Raw genomic sequence first — 13,075 nt, 5'->3', positions numbered from 1 at the left:
GAGATTTACACTTGTTGAGAGATTTGAGAGAGCTTCCTCCAAAGACAGCATAGAATTTATATATATTTGGAATAATATTTAGACTTCTGTCATAGATTTACCATCTGCATTTGTTGGCACATGTGCTCCCCAGGCAAAGACCTCTGCTGGCAATGTAAATTAGGTCACAGCATCATTGCTCCTCTGGGATTGCTGGGAAACCTTCAACCCTGTGGAAGAACAAGAGCAGGCTGCAGCTGGGAAGGGAAACCCCATCACCTGGGGTTGGATTTTCACATGATGGTGGTATCCTTATAGCCAGCATGGAGCCAGCACAGAGCTGCACCACATGGCCCTGTGTCCTGCACTGTGAATCAGACCTTTAGCCACAGGGCAAATAGAGGAGTTGGCTTAAAGCATGAAAAAATATTTTCTGTTTCAAAACACACTGTTGAAACACTAAAAAAAATGTCTTTGAGAAGATTATTAGAAACGAGCCACTTGCTTTGTGCTTCAGCCAGTTCCCACACTGAGGTCTATTGACAACGTTTTGGAAGCCAATCAAAACAGATCTACATGCCTAAAAGCTTAAGCCAGAGAGGTTACGTTCTCATCTGGCACATGGCATCGTAATTCAGCTGGCTCTGAAACTGCCACTTCAACGGGTCCCTGAGAACAGGCTGCTACCTGAGTGCCAAAAGCCAGGAGCTCAAGGAGCATCTGCCAGAGCCCTGCACCAGTACAGCCATGGGAGCTATTTAGAAGCAGGTCAGAGGGGTTCAAGCTTTTGGCAAAGGCACAAGTTTGATAAAAGACATGGCAGGGAAAGTGAAACTTTAGTCAGCTGTAAAAAACAAGATTATCTTTAGTTCTGCTTCTTTTAAAAATGCATCAGTTTTTGCTCTGCTGCTGTGTTAACTCCAGAGTTTTTCAATCTTACTTTAATCTCACAGCATTTGCAAGCAAGGCACATACTTAGGAAACTTGGAAGAAGCCCATTCACCAGGTGGGTTTCCCCAAAGAGATCCCTCAATTCCAGCTATCTGGCAACATTCTTGGAAGCCAACCCAATACAAAGGGACCACACAGCACCTCTGTGAGTTGATTTCTGAGAATTACGGTTTCAGCCAGAACCGTACATCTTTACTCTTAATATACAGCCTCATTAAGTTTTCATAAAAGATCTGCATTATTAAAGTCCCTGTTCTCTCCTGACGAATTGAGGTATAGGCATCTCAGGTGATGTTATGGTGCCCATTCAACAGAACTTGCAGTAGAGATGCTATTTTTAAAAAGAGCACTTAGCAATGGGGCAGGTGACCTGTTTTTGCAGGACAAAGCCCACTCTCATCAACAGGAGAGAGAAAGCACTTTGCTATGGGGGGAAGGGGGGAAGGAGCGTCTGTTAAACTGCATGCTCATCTGCCTGTCCATCACACCTTGCTTGCAAAGCGTTTCTCAGAAAAGAAGAATAAAGCCCAGCGAGGGTGCTTCAATGAGCATCTCAGGGCTGGCAACCTCTTTTATAATTATCCTATTGTAGCACGTGGAAAGAAAAAGATAAGAAAACCAGCGTAGAAAAATATTCAGTCCCCGTTGTTTGGACTTACTCCCTCCTACAAAAACATCAATCTGCCATTATCCTCCTGCCAGGTAAATGGGTGAGGTGGCTAAAAGCAACCTGCCAAAGAAATTTTTAACTCGGGAGCACATCATCACAACAGAGACAAGATTTTCCCCGATGACTGCAAGTTACTTCAAGACAGGTGGCTCTTGGTGGCACACAGAGCACTACACTCTGCCCTGCGTGCAGGAGAGACTCTCACTCTGCATGATAACGAGACTTCCAGGTTTGGAAGCAGCTAACAAAGTAGCTCTGGAGGAGGCCCATTGTGCTCGCGTTCATTAGGGAGCCTGATTTACAGATGAAGTGAAACCAAATGGCAGCATCGCTGCCTTAGCCTGAAGCCCTCTTGGAAGTCCTGAGCATTAAGGGAAAGCTCTGGAATTATAAGCATCAAGAAGTGAGAGTTCAGAAAGAGAAATTTAAATTTAGACGTCAGTGCTGAGATGGAAATTAGGCTGAGGGTACAGGAATGGGTTCACAGATGACATGAAATAAAATGGGAAGTCTATGGAAGGCAGTGAGGAGAGGTAAGATCGCAGCAGCATCATCCTGTGCTCAGCAGGTGCTGGCTGGAGGCTCTCAGTCCCACCCGGGGGTTACAAGGTTAGCACGTGTAAGGCTGTAACTCAGCTGAAAGAAAAGTCTCTGGGCAGTCTCAGATTGGGTGTAACCCTCCAACCCTGCCCTCCTCGTTGGATATGGAGTCCTCAGTACAGGAGGGCCACAAAAATGACACGAGGGATGGAACACCTCCCTACGAGGACAGGATGAGAGCTGGGCTGTGCATCATGGAGAAGGGAAGGCTCCAGGAAGACCTGAGAGCAGCCTGTCACTAACTAGAGAGGCTGTAAGAAAGAGGGAACAGACTCTTGTGCAGGGTCTGTTGTGATAAGACAGAGAGAAATGGTTTCAAACTAAAAGGGGAGAGATTTAGACAGGATATAAGGAATTTTTTTTTATAGTGAGAGAGGTGAGGCACTGGTACAGGTTGTCCAGAGAGGTGGTGGTGCCCCATCCCTGGAGACACTCAAGGTCAGGCTGGACTGAGCTCTGAGCTCCTCATGGAGCTGTAGGTGTCCCTGTTCATTGCAGGAGGGTTGGACCAGACGGCCTTTAAAGGTCCCTTCCAACTCAAACGATTCTATGATTCCACTCACAAACAATTGTCATTGGGTAAGAAACTATGTAAGTACAAAGGAATCATAAGGGATTCTGATTAATAAAAGCAGGTTTTTGTTACCCTTCCTTTTCTGGAAACAGCTTAACTGAAGGTTTATTGTAATGTCATAACACTTCTGTTCCACTTGAGGACATAAGGAACAACAAAGAGCCTTCCCCTTGCAGAGCACTGGGAAAGCAGGAGGCCTGAGGAGAAAGAAAAATGCCTCCAGAAATAAAGAACGGGGACTGTCTGTAAGAGCTGTGAAGAACAGAAGCTTGGCTCAGTGACATCAGAGAGTATTTCTGCTATCAAAATGGGAAGTTATTACAGTCTGCAATCAGAAAAAAAGATGAAAGCTATACCAATGAAGTGAAGTGCCAAACTCACACTTGAGAAACTGTAGAACTAAGTGCCTATTAAAAAGCCAGAAATCAGACAAAGAAACATGCAAGGGACAAGGTTAAATATCATCAAAGAGAAGGATTGAAAGAAGGTCAATAACTGCTCGGACAGGAAAGGAAGATGAATAGAAAATTGTTCTGGACCACCTGAAACCTCTGCTTGGCAGAAAGGTATTGATGGGATTTGAAGTGACCAAGAAAAATGTGAAAGATGTGTCCTCTTTTCTCTCACAAAGTGAACTAAAAAAAGACAGAGAGAGAAAGAAAAGCCAAAGTCAAGGAAACCTCCTTGCAAGTTTCAGGGGATTACTTAGGAAAAAGGACAGGCTTCAGACTGGATGCTATAAAACAGGGACTTTTCAGAAAAGTGCTTTGCATATTTACATAATAAAAATTGGTGTATAATTACTGGATAAGCAACACACGCTTCCTTGTATTTTAACCATATAGGAACTAGTTTCTACTTTTAAATTGACAGAACACATTGCAGACCCTTTGAAAAATCACCAGTAATTTATCCTGCTTGCCCAGACAAGCCTCAGAACTGCAGGCTTCATGAATGCTGCAATCATCTGATCAAGAAAACAAAAGCATAGACCACACTTTAAAACTGCTTATGAAAATCAAGGAGGAAAAAAGCTCCTTGGTAAGAGAGGAAATGGCTCTGGAGGATCTAGGAGAAGCCTTGCTTATGGCACAGGCTCCTCATGGGAACTTCAGTCCCGTTAGCTCCCCACGCTTCATTTCTTTACCCCATAGCAGAGGTAATAAGGTCAATGCTTTTCCTGCTTTGGTGTAAAGAATGTGGAGTTGTGATTATGTGGCAACACAGCTGAATGCAGCATTTATTGTAATGAGTCTCTGATGTAGTTTCTCACTCCTTTGTGTTTTCAGTTCCTTTTCCAAATGAGCAAATGCCCTTCCAACAAATGATTTTGTCCATAATTGTACGAGAGGCTTTCCAGAAACAGGGGATGGGTAAGTAGAAACGTCTGGAAAGGAAAGCAACATTACTTGCTGCTATAGGGAGCATGAGTGAGAGAGGGTCAGAGAGGGCTAGGGGCAGCTGAAGAAGCCCTGAGCAGAGTCCCCACATAGAGGCATGGGGCAGAGCCTCTTGCAGCATGGAGGGGTATACTGGCCACACCAAGCTCAGCAAATCTTTTGGGCCTGCCAGGGGCTGCGAGGGTGATAAATCCTTCTCTGCCCTCCCTTTTAGATCCTGGCACTTCTTCCTTCTGCATCCCAACTCGCTAACTGAGAAATGCATTTAGTAAATGCAGGCAGAACATGGTCAAACCATGACAACCGTCATGAATGCTCAGCCCAAGTCTGCATTCTCTTGTAAGAGCCACATAACTGATAAAGAATATACCAGGTTATTTCCTCATATGTTGGTGTGTCAAACCAGAACCAAGCTGCAGGGCAGAGATGGGGCAGTCCTGGCCCTCTCTGCTGTTTGTGGGCACCAATAGATCCTGTAATTTCTCCATACAGCATTTCAAACTCTGTATATTGAAATAAGAAACTTACATAACATCAAGGACAGCAGAATTCAGCTGTCATGGTGACAGAAGCTTGAGAGGCTAGATGAGCACCTGATGCATGCAAACAGATCAAGCTAGGCAGGAGCCAGGAGGAGACATCATGGCCACAACCTTGAGCAAAGCAAGCTGCCTCTCCCTGCCTCCCAGGGTAAGAAGCCTTAAGCAGGGTTTGGGCCAAGTGTTAGGGAAAGACTTGGTTGTAAGACCTGCCTCAGAAAGGCTCCATTTCCACTGGGTTTCCATTCATATCCAGCAGTGCTCATCGGTTTTAGGTAAGCTACAACACATGAAAAGACCTTTTATTTGTTTTGTTTTGTTTTTTCACCAAACTTGATCTCCATTGCAGGAGTAATTGTAATGAATTCCCAATCAGGATAAATACAGCCTGTGGGATGAATTTAAGAAGGTGAAATTAGAGGTTGGTAGGGAGACAACAACTGCTGGGAAGCACTGCAAGAAAATGATGGATGAGACCAAGGCAACAAATGGATAGATTGTCAAACACACAAACCGACAGCACAAGGGGAAATTGATGGCAGCTGTTCCAGCCTGAGCCCGGACCTACCACACTGCCTTAAAGCATCATTAACTTTAGTATAAAAGCTAGTGCTACAGAGACTTTATTAGGCAGAATCACAGGTGTTTAAGAACCTGGTGAAGTATTTTTCTTGACACAAGCATTCCTGCTGCACAACCAGACTCTGAGGGCCTCGTGGGTACCCTGGAGTGACCCAGCATGTTTGACATGCTTAAGGTTTCTGGGGCGCTCCAGTAAAAGGCCTTCCTGGCCAAAAATAAACCCTGTGTCTAGTCAGGCAAAAATAAAGTCCATTTACAGAGGTGAAGAGGCTAACAAAGTGCCCATATTGGAAGCTGTGCCTTGTAGAAAGTGCAATAAGTGGGCAGGAGAAGTGGTACAACGTACGTCTGCCAACAGAGATCCGAGCAGTTCGCTGCTGACATCCCTAACATCTCATCACCTACCTGGTGGGGCCTGTGGGTGGAGGGGTGTTGTTTGCCACAAAAGTTCACACCAGGTCACACTGGCACGCACGCACCCCAGTGCACAGGACGGCAGGCAGGCTGCCTCCGCGCACGCTCAGGAGCTCTTCCTTTAGCATCCATTCAACTCAGTTTTAGTTGAAAACTAAAGTTGATTGGTGTTGAGAAAATTAAAACAAGCTGAATCAGTAAAGAGAGCAAAACTTTCCATAGATGTGAGCTGCACAGAAAATCTTGAGAAGAAACAAAGTCCTGCTCGCCTTGTCAGTAATTCCTTTGGCTACTTTTGATAATATCCTAGAAGCTGTTAAAGGACATTCAACAAAAAGGTCACTTGAAAGTGTTTGCAAAGATTAAGGAAGATTAGGATGCGTTTACTTGCAGTACCTGTCGCATGCTCTATTCACCGTCATGGAGGAAGAAAATAGCAGAATTAATCCTCAGTGAGGGAATTAGGATGATATTGTGCTGGGTCACGTTCCTGGATCATAAGATTTCCACCAGTCAATCCTGAGTTATTGTAGTACAAATACTTAACCTAATTTGATAGCTAGTCTAGTAAAAAAAAATTACAATAGGAAATTGGATTCTTGGTGCTTCAGCATAATCTTTCCATAAAAAAACAAGAGGCATTAAGCTTGACACCAGCGATGTCCATCCCTTTTTAATGCAGGCTATATCACAAAGCAGGCCTCCACCATTCTGTTGCTGTCAGCCCTCCTCATAAGCAGATTTTTGCAGTTAGCATGAATTACTGTAGTGTGAGGATGCCCAGGCTTGGTTAGATGGAGATCTGCTTGCCTGTGTCATCAAGGTGAAGCAAGACAAGGGTTAAGATGCCCCAGTACAGAAAAGCCCTTTACTGAAGTTCTTTCCTTTAAACACCTTACTGCAGAACAGTAAGCCTCAGTCACATGCTTTTCTGCAAATTTCATCCTGAAATACATGTTTTCCCATAACTACTATCCACACATTCACTTGAGACAGCTTGTGCAAATGACATAGCTGTAACAGTTACACAGTTCAAGCAGAATATGGAAACACATGGAGCTTAAAGACAGAGTTTGACTTTTTGCTTTCAAGGCCTTGTCAGCACCACATACAGGACTCTCTAAGTCATTCGTGTAGGTAAGGGTATCCATATCCACATGTTGTTCATGGGAATGTAACTCCACCGTTACACTATTTCCAACTTCCACCAAATTGTTCTTAAAAGCAATACTTGTGCTCTAGTAAGGTCACCTGAAAAGAAGTTATTTCCAAAGCACTTCTTTGGAACATGGGAAACAGACAAAGCCTCCAAGTCCTGTTACCATAGCAGATGCTGCAGATCAATGCCAGTCCTCTCTCTCCTCCAGCAAAGGCATGAGGAGTCTGGCACACTTAATGGGGTGCTTAAAACAAAAACAGAGGCATTAAACTCAAGGAATAGCATGTGTGAAGGGTGTGCAGTGAGGCAGGGTGATGTCTACTTCTAGAGAGGAACTGGGAGAAAGAAATCTAATCTTTTTCACACCTTGAAGTATGTTTTCTCCTGGTTCCCCTCCCTCGCACTAAGCCCTTCCTGAAGTGGCTGCTCACACAGCACAGAAATGCCATTTGGCCTCTTAGAAACAAAAGGACAAGCTAATAAATGTAAAGCTAACAACATAATCCCAAGTGGACACACTCCAAGCATATTCTTTTCAGCCAGTCTGTAAACCAGCCTAGGCTGGAGACAAGAGCATCTTGGAGAAATAAAGTGCTCCAGTCTCTGCTGAGATCTCAGAAGCAACAAACTCTTCCACCACCTCTCGCCAGGCAGCAGCAGAACAGCAGAAGCTGTCGAGGATGTTTGCTGTAGGCAGGCACTCATCTGGCCTGTTTTATGGTGCTCACCATTTCTGTAGAAAATACTCCTCGTCTCTATAAATCCTTTCAAGATAGTTCAATAAACAATGTCAGGAGTTGCAGGAGCTCCCAGACAACTTGCTAGCAAGAGATGAGCAATCATAAATTTTAAAACTGAGGAAAAAGCATTTCTTAAACAGAAGCGATGCAAAAATGCAAAACAGTAAAATCTAATATGAAGAGAAGAACAAAAAGCTTAAGCAGCAGTCATCCCAAGTAGTCTGTGACTTGTGCAAAGCCAGTGCTTTTATTACATCCAACTTAGGCTTCTTTCCAATATATTTTTTTTAATATTCGCAATGCAGTGGGGAGCAAAGTGTCACTGAGCAAGGCACTGTACAAACAGGAGAATAAACAGCATTTGCCCCAGGGAGTTTAGGTTGTGTTTAGAGAAGACAGATGGCAAATACAGGAACAGAGGTTCAAAGGCAGCTGATGGCTGATGGAGCAGCTCTGCACTCAGTAGTCAAACCTCTTGAGTATTAGCCCAGTGACCAGCACTTTGGGTCTCGTTGCTTCCTCTAGCCATAATGCTGCTTGCAGAGTGAAATTCAAATGCCTATAGGACTGCACTGGGACGTACCTTGCTTTGCATAAATCTATAGAGTTTCATCCATTCTGAAAATTCATCAAATCCACCCTAATATTCCTGCTCTAAGGAAAACATGTGGATGTAGAATGCACGCATGCCTAAACTCTTTCCAGCAGCTGACAACAAAACCAACCAAATTCAAGCCTGGAGAAAACATACCCTACTTTAGAACACTCGAATTAGTCACACTCATTTAACTCTCCACATTCCTGCTGTACAAAGCACTTGTGTTTATGGTTCAGACTGCAAACTCTTCACTTTTTCAAGACACTCACAAAAGAAATCTGATTGCATTTAATGGGGTTGTTTGCAACAGTAAGAAATCAATGGCACACATGGTTCACCTATTCCTTTTGGTAGGGCTTTTTTCTGTCATCTGTGTTTCTTTTGGTCACTAGCCTGACCAAGATTTCTCCTTGGAGAAGAATGCCATCCAATCCAATGCAATAGATTCACTAGAGAAATGTGGCCCATTCAGCCCATAGCTCCAACCTAGCACTGCACACAGCACCCTGCTTTTAGGGTCTCTGCTCTCTGCCTAAGGGTCCAGATTGTTTGAAGACTGTGAAAGAGTTAAATGTCAATTTTAGAACTGAGTGTCCTTCCCACCAGAGAATTATATTTCAGTATACCATTATGGTGAATTTTACTAATGCTTGCCTATGGGGATATCTGGGTAATGGCACCATCTGACTCTTATCATAATTTGATTCAAACTCATATTGCTTTTGCATTTTATTTCTCTTTGCCATTCTGGCTTGTAACAAGCAACAGCAGGCTGAAATTTTACCTAAATGAGAGCATTTTTGCTCAGCAAAAGAACATTACTCTGTGCCATTTGCTTAATAGTTCACATTACTGTGTAGGGAGCGCTGCATCCTTAGGCCAAGTTCCTGGCACCCAGCTTGTGAAAAGTTTCAAGGCAACATAACTGTAGCTTCTGCATGGCAGAATCTTCATTGTCTGGGCAAAATGATGGTTTCTGAGCTAGACCAGAAGTCAAGAAAAATGAAGAAGTCAGATGAATGAAGTCTAGCCATACTCTTGCCACAAAGCATTCACATTTACTAATGAAAACAGCCTCTCTTAATACTCATTCCTTATCACTGGTATCACAGGAATTTAAGAGATGGATTTTGCCATATTGTGTTGATGAATGACAGAGCATAGAAAAGGACTGATATGAGAAAGGACTGCACAAAACCAGTGTTTCAATGCACAATCGGATGCACACCTGTAGCCAAAAGTGGAAGGGATTCTTTCTGAACTCCTGACCTCGTTCCTCCCAGTGGCTGATCATATTTTTTTCCCCAAAAAGGCTCGAAGGACACATTTAACAGAGTCTGATAAATATCCAGAATAACATGAGAAAGACATTAGTTATTGCCAGCCTGTGATTAGGGTTGATATTGATCTAGAAAGCCAGATATTATTATTTTTAGCCTGCTATAAAGTACTTCAGTAGCTTATATTGAAATTATTTCAGAAACTGTTTTTATTAATACACATCTGTCTCCTTCTAAGCAGGTGATAGAAGTTTGATCTCCAGCTTGAAAACCTCGAGACCCTTAGTTGCTAGGAAACCACCAAATCTAATTCCTGTGGCTCTTATAACACAAAAATATAATTATATAGTGATTCTCTCAGAGAAACTCACGCTTTGTATTTTTCAGCACCCCCTTTGTTGGTGATTTGAAGCTTTCTTTTTATTCATTTAGCTTACAGAAAAGGCACATCAGTTATATAGATATTGGTAAATATGTTAACAGAAGGAGATATGACGTTCTTTCATCAGAATTTTGCATTTATCTAATTGCAGGAATGAAAAACTACTATGTAGCATGTTACAAGGTCTTGAAATTTACTTCTAATACAGACTTGCAGATTTATCTTTAATATTTCATTACCATGATTGTTGATCGTTTCTGGTTCAGATGATGTCTTTGCAGACAATCAATCTAGTGTCTTTATGAGAAACATTATTCATAAACGTATGTAAAAGGTCCCTGCTTTCATTATAGCACAACCAGTTAACCATCTATCTATGTATGCCCATCTGACCTTTCAATTACTGGCTTATCTGTATGATGCATTGCAGTGGAATTATTAATTCTACCCCCTTAGATTTTTATTCTTTGGCCCAGCAGGTCTACTAGGAAGAGTAACACATATGCCATTAATAACAATTATCAGTGACATGACAGAACCTGAATGAGATTTCATTCAGAAAGGTGATATTCTGCTTATAAACTTAAACAAATAAAAATACATTATATTCTGGGAGTGTCATTCTTAACTGTATCGAATAAATGTTGCTATGAATGAAGCAGTGATACCTTAGGAAATGGTGGATTTTTATTCTGCCCTTTCAGGATCATGATGCGTTTGCCTGGATCACACAATCTGAACTGCTTTTGCAAATACTTTGAGCAAGATAAGAGCTCAGTGTTGGAAGATAAGTGTTGGAACAAATCCAGCATGCATAGGAATGAGATTGGAAAGAAAAAAAGAACCCTATAAATTTACATTTTCCTACTTCTCCAATTCTTGACCTTGCAATTGAGAATCACACTTTTTAACATATAACTTTAACGAATATACCCTAATGGTGTTGCACAAATATCTCAAATACAGATAAACTCCATTTTCTCTCATGAAACTACTTCTCTTAAAAGATAATTATTCAAACCCTTTGCCCACAAAAGCATTCCTAACAGACAGATCTTACTGCAATGGTGTAACTATGCCCTAAAAACTCACTGTGTACTTTTAAACACAGAACCTCCATCACAACAAAACATAGCTGCTCTCTACAGTAACAGCATTACTTCACAACCTGCAATTGCCCACCAAAGGCTTTTAAGCACCATCAGAAGTTCTAGAAGCAGAGCAGAGCTCTCATGGAATGGGGATGGTAAAGACTTGGATGCTATACCTTGAGAGGAGGATGCCAAAGGATGAAAGGAATATAAAGCAGATATGAAATTAGAGGCTTGGAATCCACCTCAGTTGAGAACAGAAAGCTGAGTGCTTTCTTCTGCTTTAAGACTCAGCCAGAAGCACAAGAGGTGCCTCCAGCATAGCACATCCCCCTGCTACAGATGTGAAAAGCACAGGGAGCTGTAATAGTATTTTGATTTTCCATTCCAGCACTAATATCTGAGAAAATAATAAGATAATCAGTTTCTTCTCCAAAATACAATGTGAAAATTACAGTTTGTATTCATTCTCCTTTTGTTTCACTTATACCATCACCTCTATGGCTCTGTCATTCTCACTCAGGCACCCTGCAATAAGCCACCCTTGATCCTCTACTTTGTTTTTGTTATTTCCCAAAGTATTTCATTAAAATAAGTTAAAGAATGCAGTTTGGAAGGATACACATCTCTAAAGCAGCTGGAATGATCTAAATTAAAAATGCAACAAAACACACGTGGAGCTGTAGGTACAGCAAGAAAGAGATGAAAAGAGAAAGACAAGAAGCCACCATCCTTCTCCTTACAGGAATGTGGAGAGGACAGCCCACAAGGAAATTACTGGCAGGTGGCTGAAGCAAGTGCAGCTTATTAGACTGCAGTATGAATACAGGACAGGAAAATGATTTACATGTAGACTTCAGGAAAGAAAGGAAATTTGAAGAGTTGTACTCATACTTTTTCTTGAATCTTCTCATTTTCTAAATAAAGATGCTGAAAATAATTATTTAATTGCTCTATTAGTATCGCTTTTGTATCAGCATGAACAGGAAAAGCATCATCAATTTCTCTTCCTTTTCCTCTGCAAAACTCACAGGGCAGAACAAAATTTTAACTACAATATCACTGCTTATACCTGTACTTCTTTGTGTCTGAGGCGCAGGAACAGGCCTTTAGGAATGAACAATTCCAGGGAACAGGAGCAGCAATAAACCTGACTCAAATTACCTACACAGTTTCTCTTTAAACAGAACTTGGAACAGGCTGCCCAGGGAAGCGTTCAAGAAGAAGGCCAATGTAACACTGAGGGACATGGGTTAGCAGACATGTAGAGTTGGGCTCATCGTAGGACTAGAGGATCTCAGTGGCCATTTCCCAACTTAAGACTTCTATCATTCTATTCATTCAGGCTCTGAAACCGAATTTAAGCTCTGAACATAAAGGAAAAGCCCTGCAGTTGCCTCCACAGTTGTGTTGTACATTCCCCTTCTCCCCATCAATCCAGAGGCACCACTTGGAAGCAAAAGTAGAAAAGAGGAATGCAGCTTAAAACAACCCCTGCTTTTACATTAAAGCATTGTAAAGCAACAGTGAGGGCATCCATGGCATCCCAATGCACATGGGGACTCAACACAGAAGTTGTCCTGTTTCCAAAGGGCTCAAATTCTTACCAAAAAGGAAAGTGCAGCTTAAACCACTAATCCAACAGGAAGGAGCAGCAGCTGGATCTGCAGTGCTTGCCAGCGGAAGAGGCGGAGGACCAAGCTGACATAACTACCCTCACTGCAAGTCACTTGTGCACACCAACTACAGCTGAGGACATATCTCCAATGCAAAAAAAAAGAAGAATACTGTACTGTAAGCCTAAAGACAATACACCTGATAACTGTGCTTTTGCATCAGATCCTTATTGAGGAACATGTCCTTGCAGCTCCTTCATTCCTTGGTACTCTCACATAAATTACTCAGCATTGTTCCTTACAGATAATTACTTATTTTGGCATTGCACCTTTTGAGAGGGGACAGTGGAAGGGATGAGTAAAGTAAGTAGGAGAGTAAGAAGTTTAAAACACAATTGATTCTCCTTCCCAAGCAATAGCTCTTCTAGCATTGTTTGAGGACACAGAGGACAAGAGAATTAATTTGGAAGATCTCTTGTCTATGTGATACATGAACAAAA

The 13,075-nt window shown here is 42.2% G+C and overlaps 1 long non-coding RNA gene across 5 annotated transcripts in view; it reads right to left on the bottom strand.

Annotated features, from left to right (window-relative positions):
- Positions 1-13,075, bottom strand: part of LOC125699716 (uncharacterized) — an 81,946-nt gene that overhangs the window by 22,046 nt on the left and 46,825 nt on the right. The window contains exon 3 of one of the 5 annotated variants that reach the window (XR_007379664.1): positions 102-209. The exons of the other annotated variants lie outside the window; for them this stretch is intronic. This is a non-coding gene — a long non-coding RNA (uncharacterized LOC125699716). The remainder of the gene's footprint in view (positions 1-101; positions 210-13,075) is intronic. 5 annotated transcript variants of the gene reach the window in all.

This window comes from Lagopus muta, chromosome 13, assembly GCF_023343835.1.
Source record: "Lagopus muta isolate bLagMut1 chromosome 13, bLagMut1 primary, whole genome shotgun sequence".
NCBI lineage: Eukaryota > Metazoa > Chordata > Aves > Galliformes > Phasianidae > Lagopus > Lagopus muta.
This window is presented reverse-complemented; position numbering and strand designations above follow the sequence as displayed.